The sequence below is a fragment of the Bradysia coprophila genome, unplaced genomic scaffold (genome assembly GCF_014529535.1).
Source record: "Bradysia coprophila strain Holo2 unplaced genomic scaffold, BU_Bcop_v1 contig_232, whole genome shotgun sequence".
In the NCBI taxonomy this organism is placed as follows: Eukaryota; Metazoa; Arthropoda; class Insecta; order Diptera; family Sciaridae; genus Bradysia; species Bradysia coprophila.
In genome coordinates, this window is record NW_023503493.1 from 9,507,124 (window position 1) to 9,522,859 (window position 15,736).

A 15,736-nucleotide genomic window follows, 5' to 3' on the forward strand; every position below is an offset into this window, starting at 1 on the left:
CTCGATTAAGTTACTGAACAAGGGTTATGAACAATAGGCTTTGCACAGAGGCTGTTCTGCGGAATATACGCGAAGTTTAACTTGAGACTTTTGTTTGTATCACGTTCACCAAAGCAAGGCATATACAATACATGGTGTTCCAATACATTTTAAGAACTGTAATGACTTTTCAGAACGGCCCCCTAATAGATAAATTGAAACTTTTGACAATTTTCCTACACAAAAATGTCGCGCATCTCATACTACCTTCTAATGCTACATGTTCTCTTAGAGCTACCAATGAAAACGTTTACCGCATACAGACTCGGCGCGTCTAATGATAGATGTCTCTGATATGTGTGAGGTGATACCACAACCGTTACTATTACTATTGTTAATAGTATTAATTGCTGAAGGAGGTGCATGACACTAGCATGCTGAAGAACTAGATCGTCAGTCGGGCTGTATATCTCTGTCTTCTTTCCCGACCAATTTTTTTTATTTATGAAGATTTCCCAATATTGATATATTTCGACCAAAGCAATGTTTTTATTTTAAACCGTTTAAATCAGGAAATCTTGTCTTTATTAACAAGCGGGAAGTTTTCTTAGTTTTTTGGCTCGCGGTAAGAAAAAAGGTTTTTCCACCAGCGAGCTACTGTTAAGTAGGAGCGTAATTTACTATTCCACTAAATTACTGAACAAATCTCAATGTAAGTGATGATGTGCGAACACAACCTGCCGATTGGTTTGTGTTAAAAGAATACCTAAACACTGAAATGAAAACATTTCCTAAGGCTCTGTAAAAACCCGTCTCTCCAAGGACATTGATTGTGGGGGTGGGAATACGGTATGAGGTATTATATCTTTAGTACCGATGCAAAACACTTGAGACAATAACATTTGGCATTTGGTTGTCTAACTTTCTTCAAATGTTTGTTATCTAAGTTCTACAGCACCAACAAGAAACAAAAGAATCAACCGAATTTACTCTGCTATGACATCATTTCTTTTGTTTCGATATCTGAGAACAGTTTGCGAGACATAATTATTGTCAGTCCTTGGAACTGACGGAAACACACACACAACCATATGCGATACTCACTCTGCTATTTTATCGATTAAAATTAATTTCAAATATTCACTTTGTAAAGCAGCCATCCAGCACCCAAAGACTCGATTCACTCGCTTCCCCGGCTTTATCTGTTCAATTTTAATTAACTTATGTCTGCTGCATTTATTTAAATATAAAAGTTTATTTTCCACCGCAAAATTGTGTGGTAATGGTTATATTGACGATGGTTTCTATTTTACAGTAGATATAGCCATGAGCAACGTGAGCATATATTTGCGTTTAACTCAAATGTGTGCAGTCACATTTTGAATATTTATAGCACCAAAAATCTACCGTTGATGTAAATCGGAAACTTTGCTGTGCATTATCACAGCAAAAGTAAACTTTTCTCTTGCACCAGAAGGTATGTAGCTCTTATAAATGGTTTATTTGTAGTTCAAAGAGCTATGCACACATTGCAATACATATGTGCGTCTGAATGAATAAAACACTTCTGGCGCCTTGTTTGTACAAATAAAAGTTTAATGGGCGATAGAACTTAATTTATTCTTTTGTATAGTTTTGAAGTCGCGGGGATGGTGTGACAGGATAATGAAGTGTTTGAAGTGCGTAATTATAAATGCATACTCTAAGTGTACTCATTTTAGATCGACAAATTCTGAAATGGCGAAATATCAGGGAGTTTAACATCTGTGCCGATAACTGTCTAAAGATCTGAATCATCTCAACAGTTCAATCTTATAGTTATTTACGTGACATGACAAGGCAGCTCTCGACTCATAGTCAAGAGGTCCCGTGCTCAAATCCGCGGCTGGGCAAGATGATTTTTCCTTCATTCGCTTTCTATGTAACGCTTACTCGTAGATATTCTAATAGTCCGTTGCCAATTCGCAACGTTAAAAATATCGAAAGTCCTAGAGCTGCCTTGGACAAGGGATAAAAAATTGAAAAAAAAAAGTTTTCGTCTGAAGTATCGGTTTCGTCTCGGATGAATCAATTTTATCCGTAGCGTTATCATAGATTTTATGCTGTGACATCCTTAGCCAATTCTATAATGCGGTAAGAAAATTAAATTGTCCAAGGACGTAATCTACTATTTCAGCCATGACACCATTTTTCATGGGGTCATTGACAAAAATTAACGTATCGCATGACACAAAATCTTGTACTTCATTTGTTTTAACATAAATTTTCATATGTACTTGAACCACTTGAGCGTATTACTCATTTTTGTCCATGTTGTCGATAACAGATTTAGACGTTTCTGGTAGATCGAAGATCGATCCAATGCATAAAAATGTCAGAGATTCTTCTGATAGAATAAAAAAAACTGAGTTACTAGATTTCACCCGAAAAATGAGACACTTTTATTTGTATGACTGGACCACTTGAAAAACATCTAAAGAAAATTCATGTTTAAACTTCACTGACGTCACCTGTATTTGTTATAATACTGCACCAAAAATAACATTATCCGATAAGGATATAAAAGTGACATAGGTGATGTAAACGTCCCTAATGTTGGGCGTAACACATCTATTTTAGAATGACCAATCTCCCCAAACTGTCATTGTACGTATTTCATGATCTTTATAAAACTAAATTTTTCTTTCGAACATTCCAGTCTATCCCTACAATGCCTGACAAACTTTATAGAATATTTAAAGAGAAGAGTGTAATACTTTCATCCATGTCCAGTCCAACTTTGACATATTTCGCAAAAGTTCGCATGATATGACACCACATAATAATATCATTCGACAAAAAGTAATACCGAAAGTCGAACCTTTGTGTGAGACAATTTTTTATATTATTCATTTCTTAGGAATATGAGAAAAGAAATTGCATTGCATTATAGGTTATTGCTTTCAAAAGAATTTCCCATCCATATTAAAAAAAAACTTATGGGATGCATAAAATATTATAATAAATTCACCACATTCCTTCCTGTGTGTATTCCATTAGGGGATGTTCATTTATTTCGTAACGCAAATGTAGCGAAAATACTAGATTACATTGGATGCTGCGGAGGAGGTTCATTACATGAGGTATCAATTTTGTGATACGAGACGAATCCACAAGTGTGGTTTTAAGAAACAAGCTTTGGAAACGGTTTTGACAAGTGTAGAGTTCCGAGCCGAAGGCGAGGTATGCAACTACACGAGTCAAAATAACCGTTTCCGAAGCGAGTTGCTTAAAACCACACGAGTGAGTTCGCGAGTTCACAAAATTGATTTCGAGTGTAGTGAACTACCAAGAAGCATCCAATGTATGTTGTTCTAATGCCTATTCACCCGGAATATTATTGTTACGAGTACATTTTCCCATCCAAGGACCTGACAGTTCAAAACCAAAAGTGTTCAAGAAGACACTGACAGATTCTTGAATGTCAAAAGATTATTGAAAAAATTGAAATTATGGCAATAGACAAAATGGCCGTCACTTTTTTCAGGAAAACCAATCTTCCACCATGCAATATGAGAATATGTAACAAGACTTTAAAAAAAAAATCGTCACGGAAGCCTCTCCTCCTCTTGTGTTACATAATTTATGAACGACCCTATTTCTAACTTTGAGGCGTTCTCATTGTTTCTACACTGACTGTGAACGTGAATGTGGTATGTGTAATAAACGGTAGACACATCACGTAATATTAGAATCTTTTATCTTTTATATTTTATTCATACTCTCCAAATGTATTCACGACGAAGACGACGATGATGATGGAAAGGCTAAAATTATTACCGAACCATAAAGCCTTTTAATACATATCCAACTAGGATTGTAACGTTGAGCAAGAGGTAAAAAATTACAATTAGGTAAATAGACGTAGAAACGTCTCTCGTTTCTCTTCTGTTACATTTTTTTTGTTGTAATGAGTTAGCAAACAATCACCAGGCCCGAAATGGTCATACTTGAGAATAGGGCGCAGCAAAAATTATTCATTTTGGCGCCTCGAGACTTGAAAATCTTTTATTTCATTAATGTCTGTCCTAGCGTAAGACTAATCGCTTATATTATTTCTCGTGTATTTTTGTCAGATTTTTTTTTCTTATTAGAGATCGGAATCACTGTCGAAAATTAGAAAATGGTTGATCCGTTTCAGGTGTGACTGGTACTCATCGGTGTGGAAATTTTTCGTTTACATTTAAATTATTCAAGTTATGCGTTCTTCTGAATTGTATGAAGTGTTCTTAAAATAATTAATCTCCTTGCGTCAGCTCAGCAACTACTCGTACAATTTATCGCACATTCGAACCAAGTTTCATATACAACCTTAATTCGCTTGCGCAGTAACAAAATCAGAAGATTTCCTGACTTTTCCGGGCTATTAGCCCATTGTAAATCGGATGGAGCACAGAAAGAGTGATTATTCAATTTCTCAATTTCATTGAATGCAACATTTGTGATTCAATTCCAGCATTGGACGGAGCAATTCATTTATTCAAATGTAGTGCTTGAATGCGGTAAATTGTGTTTCGATTCCAGCTTCTGTCCAGCATTGGGTAGAGCAATTTATTCAAATGTAGAGCTATAATTTCAATGAATTAAAAAAAAAATCCGAAACCCGACAAATCCAGCCCACAGTCACTGTAGTCACAGCAAATCGCGTACTAAAAAAACGGAATGCATTTCCATTCCAAAAGTTAAATTAATGTGCCGTTCATTTATCATTCGTAGCATGGAAATATATCTGTTTAAATCCACCCAACAACCGCCTCCAAGCTCTGAAAATATATGTATCGACTGCATTGGTAGAAAATGTTTGATATTTTCGAATTACGATATGTATCCTGAATCGAACTCTGCAGTTTTCAGAGCTCCAACGAATTTTTTTCCGAATTGTTGTCGCGCTCTTTTCTTAAAGCGTATGAAAGTACGTCATATTGTAGTGTAGGTTCTAAAAGAACGAAGGCGACTGGGGACCAAGTTTCACGAGTTAAGTGAATTTTTTCCATACAAGATACACACAAAACTAAGTCTAAGTCTTATTTGGGTGCCACCCTCTGCATTCGTAATCAATTCATCTTACATTTGAAATGCCATCTAAGTTAAAAAATCTCATACAAATGAATAAATGAACGATACATTTAACGAAACAAAAGTGAGGTTACGTTTGAAAATATCGTATCTCAAAGATGATTTATATTAAAGGATGAAGAAAACTTGGTGGTCAATTTACTGAAATGACTTGGTTGACTTGGTTTTGTGTAATGGCTGCAAATGCAATAAATAGTATTTTTCGTACCAAGGCAGGAAATGACGATTTTTTCAGCACCAGTCCTAAGTTTTCCTTACGAGCGAAGCGAGCGTTCTGTGCATCGGACAACTGAAATAGACAAAACACATCAATTTACTTGAAAACATACACACTTTCATATTCACCATATTAAATTAAATCAATCGTATAGTCATAGAAAAATTCATGTAATTCTTTTCCCGCACTATAAATCGTAAAGAAATGAAGTTTTTTCCCGCACGATATATAGTTCGGGAAAAACTGACATTTCTTAATGAAAAATCATGGCAAAATAGGTCGTATTTCAGTTGTCGGATGCACAAAATCTATTTCCTTATTTATTCGAATGACTATCGTCGATTCCAATACATAGTAGACATCGAAATATTGGGAAGATTCTATAAAAAGAAGATGTGGGAGCTCTGGCAGTTTGACAAGAGACCGATGCGTTGCAGTTCTTTTGTAAATAAATTAAGAATTAAATCGAATTTCTGTCTCGAGTATGGGCGATTGCAGTTCATGTGAAAGGTCAACATAAATTTACATTGCAGTTTGACTATAATAGTCAGTGGATTTGGAGGTCTCAAAGGTCATCTTATTTACTATTGGATATTTGTAAACTGAATTCTTTGGCTTTATTACCTATTTTGATTGAATATGGATGTGCACCACATCGGGTGTAAGATGCATAATCATCTAATCTGTTACTTCCTTTGATTAAAATATTTTAAGGTGTTTGATACGAAATCTTTTACTTCAACAGGTTTACTGTACATTTTGCTATCATCAGACTTATCGCTTATTATATTTGTCGTCATTTTGTGTATAAGCAACGCACTTCAAGCAAAAGTGTACCTTACAGTTTATCACACTGTTTCACAGTTGTGTGACACGCTGTCAAGTTTCCTATTTGGAGTACCATTCTTGTTTGAAGTGCTTTGATATAACAGATGACTGGCTGTTTCTAAAAATGTACCATCGTCGAAGAGCCTGCTAATGATATGGAGTAGCGGAAAATGATTAATTTCTTTCGAAATAACTCAAATTTCAACGTAGCTGACATAGAGGCTTTCGAAGTTTCAAATCTAGTTCAATGAAATGATATAATTTTTTGCCTATATCGCCGCGATGAATTCGTAGTGTGAGTTTTTATTTTTATCAAAGTGAATCAGAGCCGCTGCGAAAAACTTTTGTTTTTTTATATTTCCGCCTTTTTCCAATTTATAACTTTCTATTAAATGAAATACCAGACACGCGGCAACGTGATATCTGTAATTATAATTTTATTCAAATTGGACAGCCCACATAGCAATTAAGATGAATTTGTATCACAGTTGGTTATGACCTTTCACAAAATGAAATTGTTTTAACTTTTTGTTCTTGTTTTATATTTTTATACTTTTTGTTGACGTTTTTAACGACTCTTTGCCATGCTATGTGTGGCTTTCCGGTTGTCATATAATACAGGTAGGCCTGAACATTTCGATAATGTCACGTAAACAAGTACAGGCTAGTACGGGCATGTCTAAGTGGAGTTAAAACAAACGATATTTTATTTTCGTTTTTAACAACGTAATCGTTTCGGCTGGCGAATGAGTAATTTTTTGTTTGGTGATAAAGAGACCAAAGTGTAATAAAATTTGGCTAACTCAATAAACGAAATGGGTCAGACTTTTGGAAGAGCAATTTTCGGTTGTTTTTAGTAATTTGGTACAATTTTTGTATAACGTTTCTAAAACCAATTTTCGTGTGATTCCACTTTTAACACACCACATGGAATGCGGGATATTTCGAGTTTTTAATACGGAATTGTATAGATGTAGAATGTAGCGCAGTATTAATAGAGATTGGAGATAATCGAATTTCTGTTGACCTCAGGATTTAATTTACATTTTTATACGTAATTTCCCCCCGAAGCGGGACATTATTCCGATTAATCCAACTGAAATGTCACTGTCCTCAATGAAAATGTAAAACAGGTATGGTCTATTGTCCCCCCGGAGGACATAAAAATTTGATTTTCTAACTTAAACACACTCATTTTCATATTATTTTGACATAAAATGTGAGTGCGTTTAAGACGAATTCGCCGATCGACCATACCTGTTCTAGACTTTCGTTGACTGTCCTCACAAAAAGCAATGAGTAATAATAGAGTAGGAAGTCACAACAGTGTAACATGTCATGTCGACAAAATTTGCACTGTTAAAGGGCATGTGAGCTGAAATGCAACGATGAAAAGAAATGTTTTTGTGTTAAGGGAAAAAGGGATTGATTTGAATCATTAGAAAACAGGTAATTGTGGAAAATTTCATGTCCCACTGACGTGACGAATTGACGCGTAGGACAGTAGAGTTGTGTGCATAGATTCCTTCGCGGAACTGTCAATTTTCTTGGACACTTGGAATTTTGATAAGGTAATTCTAACTTGACAAAGACACCAAATTTTCGTCAAGTTAGATTTTCTTGTGCAATAAAAACCAGGCGGCACACTGTGTGCCAGAAGTTGACAATTTCGCAAAGTGTCCTATTCCTATAACTATTTGTGAGTGGGTGAGATGTCAAACTTCAGAATCCAGACCGCACTCGTGCGCGGGATTGATTTTCTTTCGCCATCAGCTGACGTGAAAATGGCCAAAAATGATCAGCGGCTCAGATTTTCATTCAACTTACATCGAAAAAATTTGTGAGTCTAATGGAGACATACTGTCGGTCAACGATCAAGCTGATTTTATGAAGACATAGGACTCCCTTTTCAAATGTACCCAAATATTTATTCTACGACTTCTACAGTTTCGATCTGCGTACGACCACTTTCAAGTCGATATCTCCTCAAAAGACTATCTCCTATCTACGTTATGTATTATACACATTCATTAACAAAATCGAATCTCCTAGAAAATTTATGATTTTACCTATAATGTATATCCTATTCGCTATTCACGTAAAGACTAAACCAGAAACTACTAAACTAAATTTACTCACCCAAATTCGATAACGATAACCATTCATAAACTATCTCCAATATCTTAAATTAATATCCAATGCAAGCATCAAATTCGATTACGTGTATGAAATGTTGATTTAGAATATTTGTCAAAGACCAACATAATTGGAATCATAAATCATCAGCGAACAATATCAAAGCATTATAATAACGGAATATGAACGCAATTTTCATGGGATGATACGATGAGCATACTTTCCATCCACTCTCACTCACACAAAAAATTCATTATCCATCATCATCGCGAATTTGTTTAGCCTCTTGTTAAAAATCAATTATAATTATCAATTTCCAGCGTGCTGTAAGGCTATTCTCGTTAGTGGTCGTTCACATGTAATGTAGGCGCTTGAGTGGGTGAACTGGGATTTAAAAGAACAGAACAAAAGCTGTGGTTTTAGTGGGTGTGAGTGCTGTGGCATTAACTGCAGAAGGAAAATTAACAAAGAAAAAAGTTTTTTCTATTGTTCGTGCATTTCATGGTCGGAACAGACGAGAACAATGTTCCGTCTAGTTTGTCTACTTTCGAGTAGAAAAAATAAAACTTGACACGAGAAATTGTGTACACACGGAATGGTAGATATAGCTTCTGAATGTATGGTATGACTGTGCAGAAATATGTCGATTTTCGGTGATAACATTATGAACGGTCAGTTTTATTCCAGTTGTATTGTAACAGTGAGCAGTAGTTATGGTCAAGGTTAATTCACGTTCAGAGTGACACAGACACACTCTTCGTTATAACATTGAGTCTGAGTAGTTTTGTGCATCTGTGACAAAATATATTCGAGTTTTGTCACGAACAATTGGGTTGAAAGGACGTTGTTTTCATCCATGTTCTACAGTTTTGAATTGATGTTTTTTGAGGAGACCCTCGACTCTATGCAGCTTTTTCCACTGGTTATAATTTATGCTTAAGATTTATGGTCGTTTTATGGCGAGTACAGCCAGATGAGCCAGATACTTAACTAGTTTATCTGCTTATGGTTCTACTCAGAGATTCTTTCATTACCAAAATATTTCACGATGTCAGTGGTAAGCGTAGTGCTAAGCTTAGTGTCATAGTGTCATCTACATACTAGGAGCGAAACTAGTAAAAGTCGAGCACCGGTTCTCCCAACAATGCTTTTGACTGTAAGTCGAGCGAAAGTTATGCACTCAACTTCATGTGATATGAACCGATTCAATCAGCTTTGTTTTGTGTACGAATCTGACAATCGGTTTTTTATCTGTATGTGGTTGAGTTAGCTGCTAGCCATTACACCATTGAGTGCAGTGCTATTGTATATGCGGTGCAATTATATTAACCTGAGTGTGATGCTTTCTGGGCAATAATATCTCTTTCTGGGCGATAATGACAGGCTTTTTCGACCAATAATGTCATCTCTGAGCGATAATATTGCCCATGGCAGGTCTTCTTTTACATGTTATCACAATACCGTTTTGAAGAATAGGCTTTGTATCAAAATATTTTTTTACATTTACTACATATATGAAACGGTCAATCCATTTTGAGAGCGACATTCGATTGCAAGTAGTGTAAAAACTCAGGACATTTTCTGTGTGTGAAAAAACGACCATCCATTTGAGGAAATGTAAGGATTATGTCCCGGAATTGCCTTAAATAAATTAAAACAAAATTCAGTCATAACAACAACTGATGTAGCAGCATAAGTCCTCATATTTATGAGTGACATTATTTATGCAAAGTGTTTTGTTGCGAAAATGATGTTAACTTAATGTGTATACAAACATCAAACTAAACACAATCAAATAAATGAAGGATGGGTATTCGGCACGAACGAAATTAATTAGGACAACAAAATTCTCGACAAAATGATTTACTATAAAATTAACATTTAGTATTTTGTGTATGGATATTATATTTGGGCTGGGTGTATTCATGTAATATGGGTTGTGGTGGTACTATATAGATTGATGTTTTGTGTGTGTTTTATGATTTGAGTTTATATTTCCTTTTTCATGTCAGAGCATAAGTCGTTGAAAATACAGAGTACAATACGAATATTTATCCAGACCTGTGTAGTGTAGACAAAGTGGAAGCAATTCTAAATATCAACTCTGTATTCCACCTTTGAACAACAAATCAAATGCGAATTATTTTCCGGTATAAATGAGCTTTCGTATAATAAATGCCCCGATCATTATATGGAGTTGCGTAATGGCTGCAATTATACACGTATTTTGAGGAATTATTCACAACTGAAAAATGAGACGACGACGCTAGTTCCTTTCAAAAAACTACTCGTGATGGATACCTTTTTGATGATATTCGTAAAAGACATGACCGTTAAATTTGGATATGGTTTCCAGTCGGTCTGTTCTATAATATTACACAAACTGTTTGATTTTTCGTTTCGCAGAGCCTACTTTTAGGAGAAGTAGTTTCTTGGAATTTTATGGATTTATTTTAGGAAATCTAGGATTTTCAGGAATGTTTAGAAATCTCATTTTTATAGTAACTGTCGTTTCGCCTTTCATCCCTTTTTCATACTAAATGTCCGAACCCCGAAACCGATCGTTTTTTTAAACAAATTTTTCCATTTGGGAAAATTAAAAAGAAAAGACAGAAAACTTATGAAAACTTTGAGAAAATTATGGAAAAACGTTTTTCCGAAAAATAGGCATTTAAGTTAAACTTTCTGTCGAGAATTAACAACAAATATTGTCTCACGCAACTTTTTTTTAGACTCTGGCCAGAGCCCAACGTTTTGTTACATTAACTGACATTAATTGGTCTTTTTCATGGTCATTTCGGCACTAATGACATCTCTTCCATCAATTTTATGCTGTAATAATCATGAATGTACTGGCTAAATAGTCATGGGATGTTACGAATTTTTCGTTTTAGTCAATTATCGATGTTGACAATCAATTATCGATAATTTTCATCGATTGAAAGTATCGATAAAATAGACAAAGTCTACCATCGAGCCTTCTTAAACTTGGCAAATAATTTTACTCAGACCATGTGTCGATAAAACGAAAGCTTTATTACGGTTAATAGCCATAAATAAAAACTTTTACCATTTATTCTTAATGTATAATGCTGCTACCGATACTTCAGAGCTCTGAATACATAAATTTCTTTCGTACTGACAATAATTCACACCATACGTTTCTTATTCAATAGAAAACGTGAAGATATTTAAGGGAGGTCAACGTTTTTGGCAGTAGTTGTGGTTACTACGTCACCGTTTTATTGGCTCATTTTCAATTGGAAAAATTGAAATTTTCGCGCACTTTTCCTCTTCATTGCATTCCGACTGAAATGGTTAATCATGTCAACATAACAATGTACGAACATGCTCCATACCGTCTTGAATCTACATCAGTTCCAAAAAAGCAACCCCTAGTCTATTTTTCTCTTATTATTTCGAAATGATGTAATAAACCATAGAACTGGGTAAACATCTGTAACGTTGCCTTCTTGGTAGTCAATACAAATTCGTGTTTATTAAGAGCATATAGCATCATGATAAACAGCACGAAAATTGGTATTCCTAATGGTGGTTTATGGACGAGTCATAAAGAAAATTATATTCCATAAAAAGTTGCTAAAAATATGCTTGCTTCCTTTGTGAATGTGTTGGCAAAATGTTCGTGTAATGTTCATCGGCTTTTTGTACTTTTTATTGAAGTAACTTTACATTCTCGAGTTGGTAAAAGGTTTGTTAGCCTTTTTACTGAACAGTAACTTACTAAGTTGGTGCAATAAAATTCGTATGATGAAAAGTTGAATCAACAACGAACTGTGGTTGAGATAACAGCGGAACCGTCACAACTAGTAACTGACTTGCAACGATAAGCCTGTTCTACCTTTTGATCAGATCTATCAAATCAGTTCATAGGAAAAATAGGAAAAAACGGGAAAATATTTTTCCACAATAGTCCCAACTAAGCAGGGCCTATTTTCAAAATAGGCTCTGCTACTAAGAATGGACGCACGTCCTTCTGAATCTAGTAATTTTTAAAGGGTTTGAAACACCCTAAAACTATGCAATGCTTATGTCCTACAATATTGTGTCGCGGTTTCCCTCCATTTTCTTCTAACTCTTAGAGTGCAAATTAAAACAAACCTTGTCTCGGTAAACTCAAATAATACAAAACAGAAACATTTAATTAAAAAGTTTTTGTTCAAATACAGTTACAAAGTATTGTTAAATCGTTTTCCAATGCCATCTTATTGCCAAAATCAATTGTAAATTTTAAATCTGAAAACAATTGAACGTCTCTTTCCGTGCTCACTCTGCAACACTTTCCATCACCTCTTAAAAATCAATTAACTAAGATTAAACGCTATACGGAATCACGTAAAATGTGAATCGTGTACTTTTGAACGTACAACTCAAAATAGGAAAACGAAATTGCTTTAGTTGACAACTTTTCATTTTAAATCTCGATTTCGATTGGTTTTTTTTTCTCTATATTTTTCTCTTCGATTGCCTTTTTCAATGGTTTTTATGACATGGAACGTGATTTTGAAGAAAAAAGAATTTTTAAGCGAAAATCATTTCTTTATTCAATCATTGCCTGGAGGCCCCTTCCATTTTATTTTCATTTTTTTATACTTCATTACATGCTACAAGCTTTTTATATTTTATCATTTCAAGTTTCGGCTCGTTTGAATTCTCCGATTCTTTGATGGGATTCCTAGAGCAAGAAGTGTTGGAGTCAAAGACTGAGAGTTACCATTTTGGCATTCGTTCTAAATTATAGTAGTCGATCATAGGATCAAGTAACCTAACTGAATTTTGTAATATAAAACATTCTTCATTCCGAATAAAACAGTTCAACGAAATAGTCGTTACACCGATAAGAACTTTATTTCAATACCACAAATTCTCCAGGAATTAGTTAGCCTCCAATAGGTTATGGGCCCAGGATCGCTGAATTGTGAATCGTGAATAAAGATTTTTCATCGGAAAATTATTCGAATCAAAAATGGAAAAGCTACAATTTTCGAAGTTAAACGGAAGTAACTACCAAACATGGAAATTTAAAATGGAATTGTTGTTAATCGATAAAGATTTATGGGATATAATCTCCGAAGCGCGACCAGCTAATCCAAACGCCGATTGGTTAAAACGAGAAGGGAAAGCTAGAGCGAGAATCGGTTTGATGGTGGAAGACAATCAATTATGTCATATCCGAAAAGAGGCAACTGCTGCTGGAGCTTGGAATGCTCTGAAAGCATATCATGAAAAATCGACATTGACAAACAAAATCTTTCTATTGAAGCGGTTATGTCGAATGCAAATGTCAACTAGTGGTAATATGGAGGAACATGTAAACACAATGTTGGATCTGGTAAATCAATTGGAAGCATTGGGCGAAAAATTGGCCGATCATTTAGTGGTGGCGTTATTACTATGTAGTCTACCGGACAGCTACAACACATTGATAACTGCACTGAAAAGCCGCAACGAAGCCGATTTGACTCTCGAAATGGTGAAAGGGAAGCTCATCAACGAGTATAAGCGAAGTAACGTTAATGAAGCGAATTCATTATCATCGAGTCAAATGGAAAGTGCGTTGAAAATTACAAAAGGAAAAGTAGAATTCACTTGCCATTTCTGCGACAAGTCAGGACACATCCTACGTGATTGCTATCACTTCAAACAATTACGAAGCGATTATTTTGAAAAATCGAAGGACAAAATGGAGAAATCGGAAGATCATTTGGAACAATCGAAGGCGAAACAACAAGCAAAGAAAGTTGTTGTGAACAGCTCGGATGAATCTGATAATGAAGAAACAAAACTCAAATACAAATGCTTTATGGTGAAAACAAGTAAACTAGAACCTACAGAGCGTGTGCGAAATTCTGATGAGTGGTTCATCGACTCAGGAACTACAAGTCACATAAGTAACAATCCGAAATTTTTCACCAACATGGAAAAGAAGTATCCGGTCGAATTGCCAGATGGCAGAGTAACCTTATCGTCAGGTGTAGGGAACGGATTCTTGGAATGTATCAATGGCGACGGTCGAATACAGCTAATTTTGATGAAAAATGTTCAATATGTACCGGAACTGGAAAACAATTTGCTATCTGTGAGAAAATTGACAAAACTTGGTTTCAAAGTCTATTTTGAAGACAATAAATGCTTCATACACGAAGATGATGGTGAAGTCATTGCATCGGGATCCATTCAAAGACACGATCTTTACAAATTGAACATCGTGAAATCAGTTGATCTTAATCAGGCTAATCAATCGAAATTTGGGATTCCTGCTGGTCATTCAAACAAAACGAAACATGCAATGATAGCTGAGAAATGCAAACAGACAAAAAACACTGAGTTCATAAAAGGCATTCCAATCAGACGATCCAAAGCAAAGAAACCTGGATCCATGCGTTACAATCTGCAATCAAACGAGAAAGCCGATTACGTAGATGATGGATGGGGAGGAACAAAATGTTCAAACTGTTTGAAGTACACCAAGTTGACGAAAGCGATTAAACTTCGTGGATTTGATGACTTTAAAATATCTTAATCTTTGAGGGGGTGTGTTGGAGTCAAAGACTGAGAGTTACCATTTTGGCATTCGTTCTAAATTATAGTAGTCGATCATAGGATCAAGTAACCTAACTGAATTTTGTAATATAAAACATTCTTCATTCCGAATAAAACAGTTCAACGAAATAGTCGTTACACCGATAAGAACTTTATTTCAATACCACAAATTCTCCAGGAATTAGTTAGCCTCCAATAAGAAGACCCATCTTCTTCTTCCCCTTATTCAGCTATTGTCTATACAATATTGGGTGTAGGTATCTTCTCTCTCTCTCTCTATCCATTTCGAACAGTCTATTGCATCTGGTTGCCAATTTATTCCTCCTTTTCTTTTGATTCCATCGATCAGGTGGACTGCCCATAAGTCATGTTGTGAATCATGATTTTGCTCCCGCGTTCATCTGTCAACCTTGTAATATGTCTCAGTCATTTTTCAACTTTAGGTATGCTATCCTTTTCATGACATCAACGACGTTCGATTGATTGATTTTTCATTTTGTCTCCTAAGCGAGCATTCCACGCATATTTCGGTACAGAGCTCTTCGTACTTTTCTTAATTTTTTTTTTCAGATTTGTTAAAGTTCCAATCACTAGAAGGACAGATGAATAGACCCACTCCCCAATGCAGATGCCCCAATGGGAGCACGGTAATGTTTCTGAATTTTTTCTAACTCAAGTCAATGCTAGAAATCTGTTTTGGTCGCTATTTTGCAACAGTGTATCACCTCTTGCAGAGCAGAAGAATACGTTATGGATGACACTATCTCGATATAGTCCATCCTTCGGTATGATTTCAAATGCCGTCAATCAATTTAGCCGGCTAAGTGCCATTAATTTATAATACATTTTCATCTTCCATTGAGGTAATGCATTTATAGACGGCGATTGACATTTTAA

The 15,736-nt window shown here is 35.3% G+C and overlaps 2 protein-coding genes across 12 annotated transcripts in view; one reads left to right on the top strand and one right to left on the bottom strand.

The window, feature by feature from the left end:
* The window catches only part of LOC119076463 (pseudouridine-metabolizing bifunctional protein C1861.05), a 181,049-nt gene that overhangs the window by 66,461 nt on the left and 98,852 nt on the right, over positions 1-15,736 (top strand). The gene's annotated exons all lie outside the window — the stretch shown is intronic.
* Positions 1-15,736, bottom strand: part of LOC119076470 — a 103,029-nt gene that overhangs the window by 53,643 nt on the left and 33,650 nt on the right. The window contains exon 1 of one of the 11 annotated variants that reach the window (XM_037183239.1): positions 5,303-5,339. The exons of the other annotated variants lie outside the window; for them this stretch is intronic. The gene's annotated coding sequence lies outside the window, so the exon portion shown is untranslated. Of the gene's footprint in view, positions 1-5,302; positions 5,340-15,736 lie in introns of those variants that run through there. 11 annotated transcript variants of the gene reach the window in all.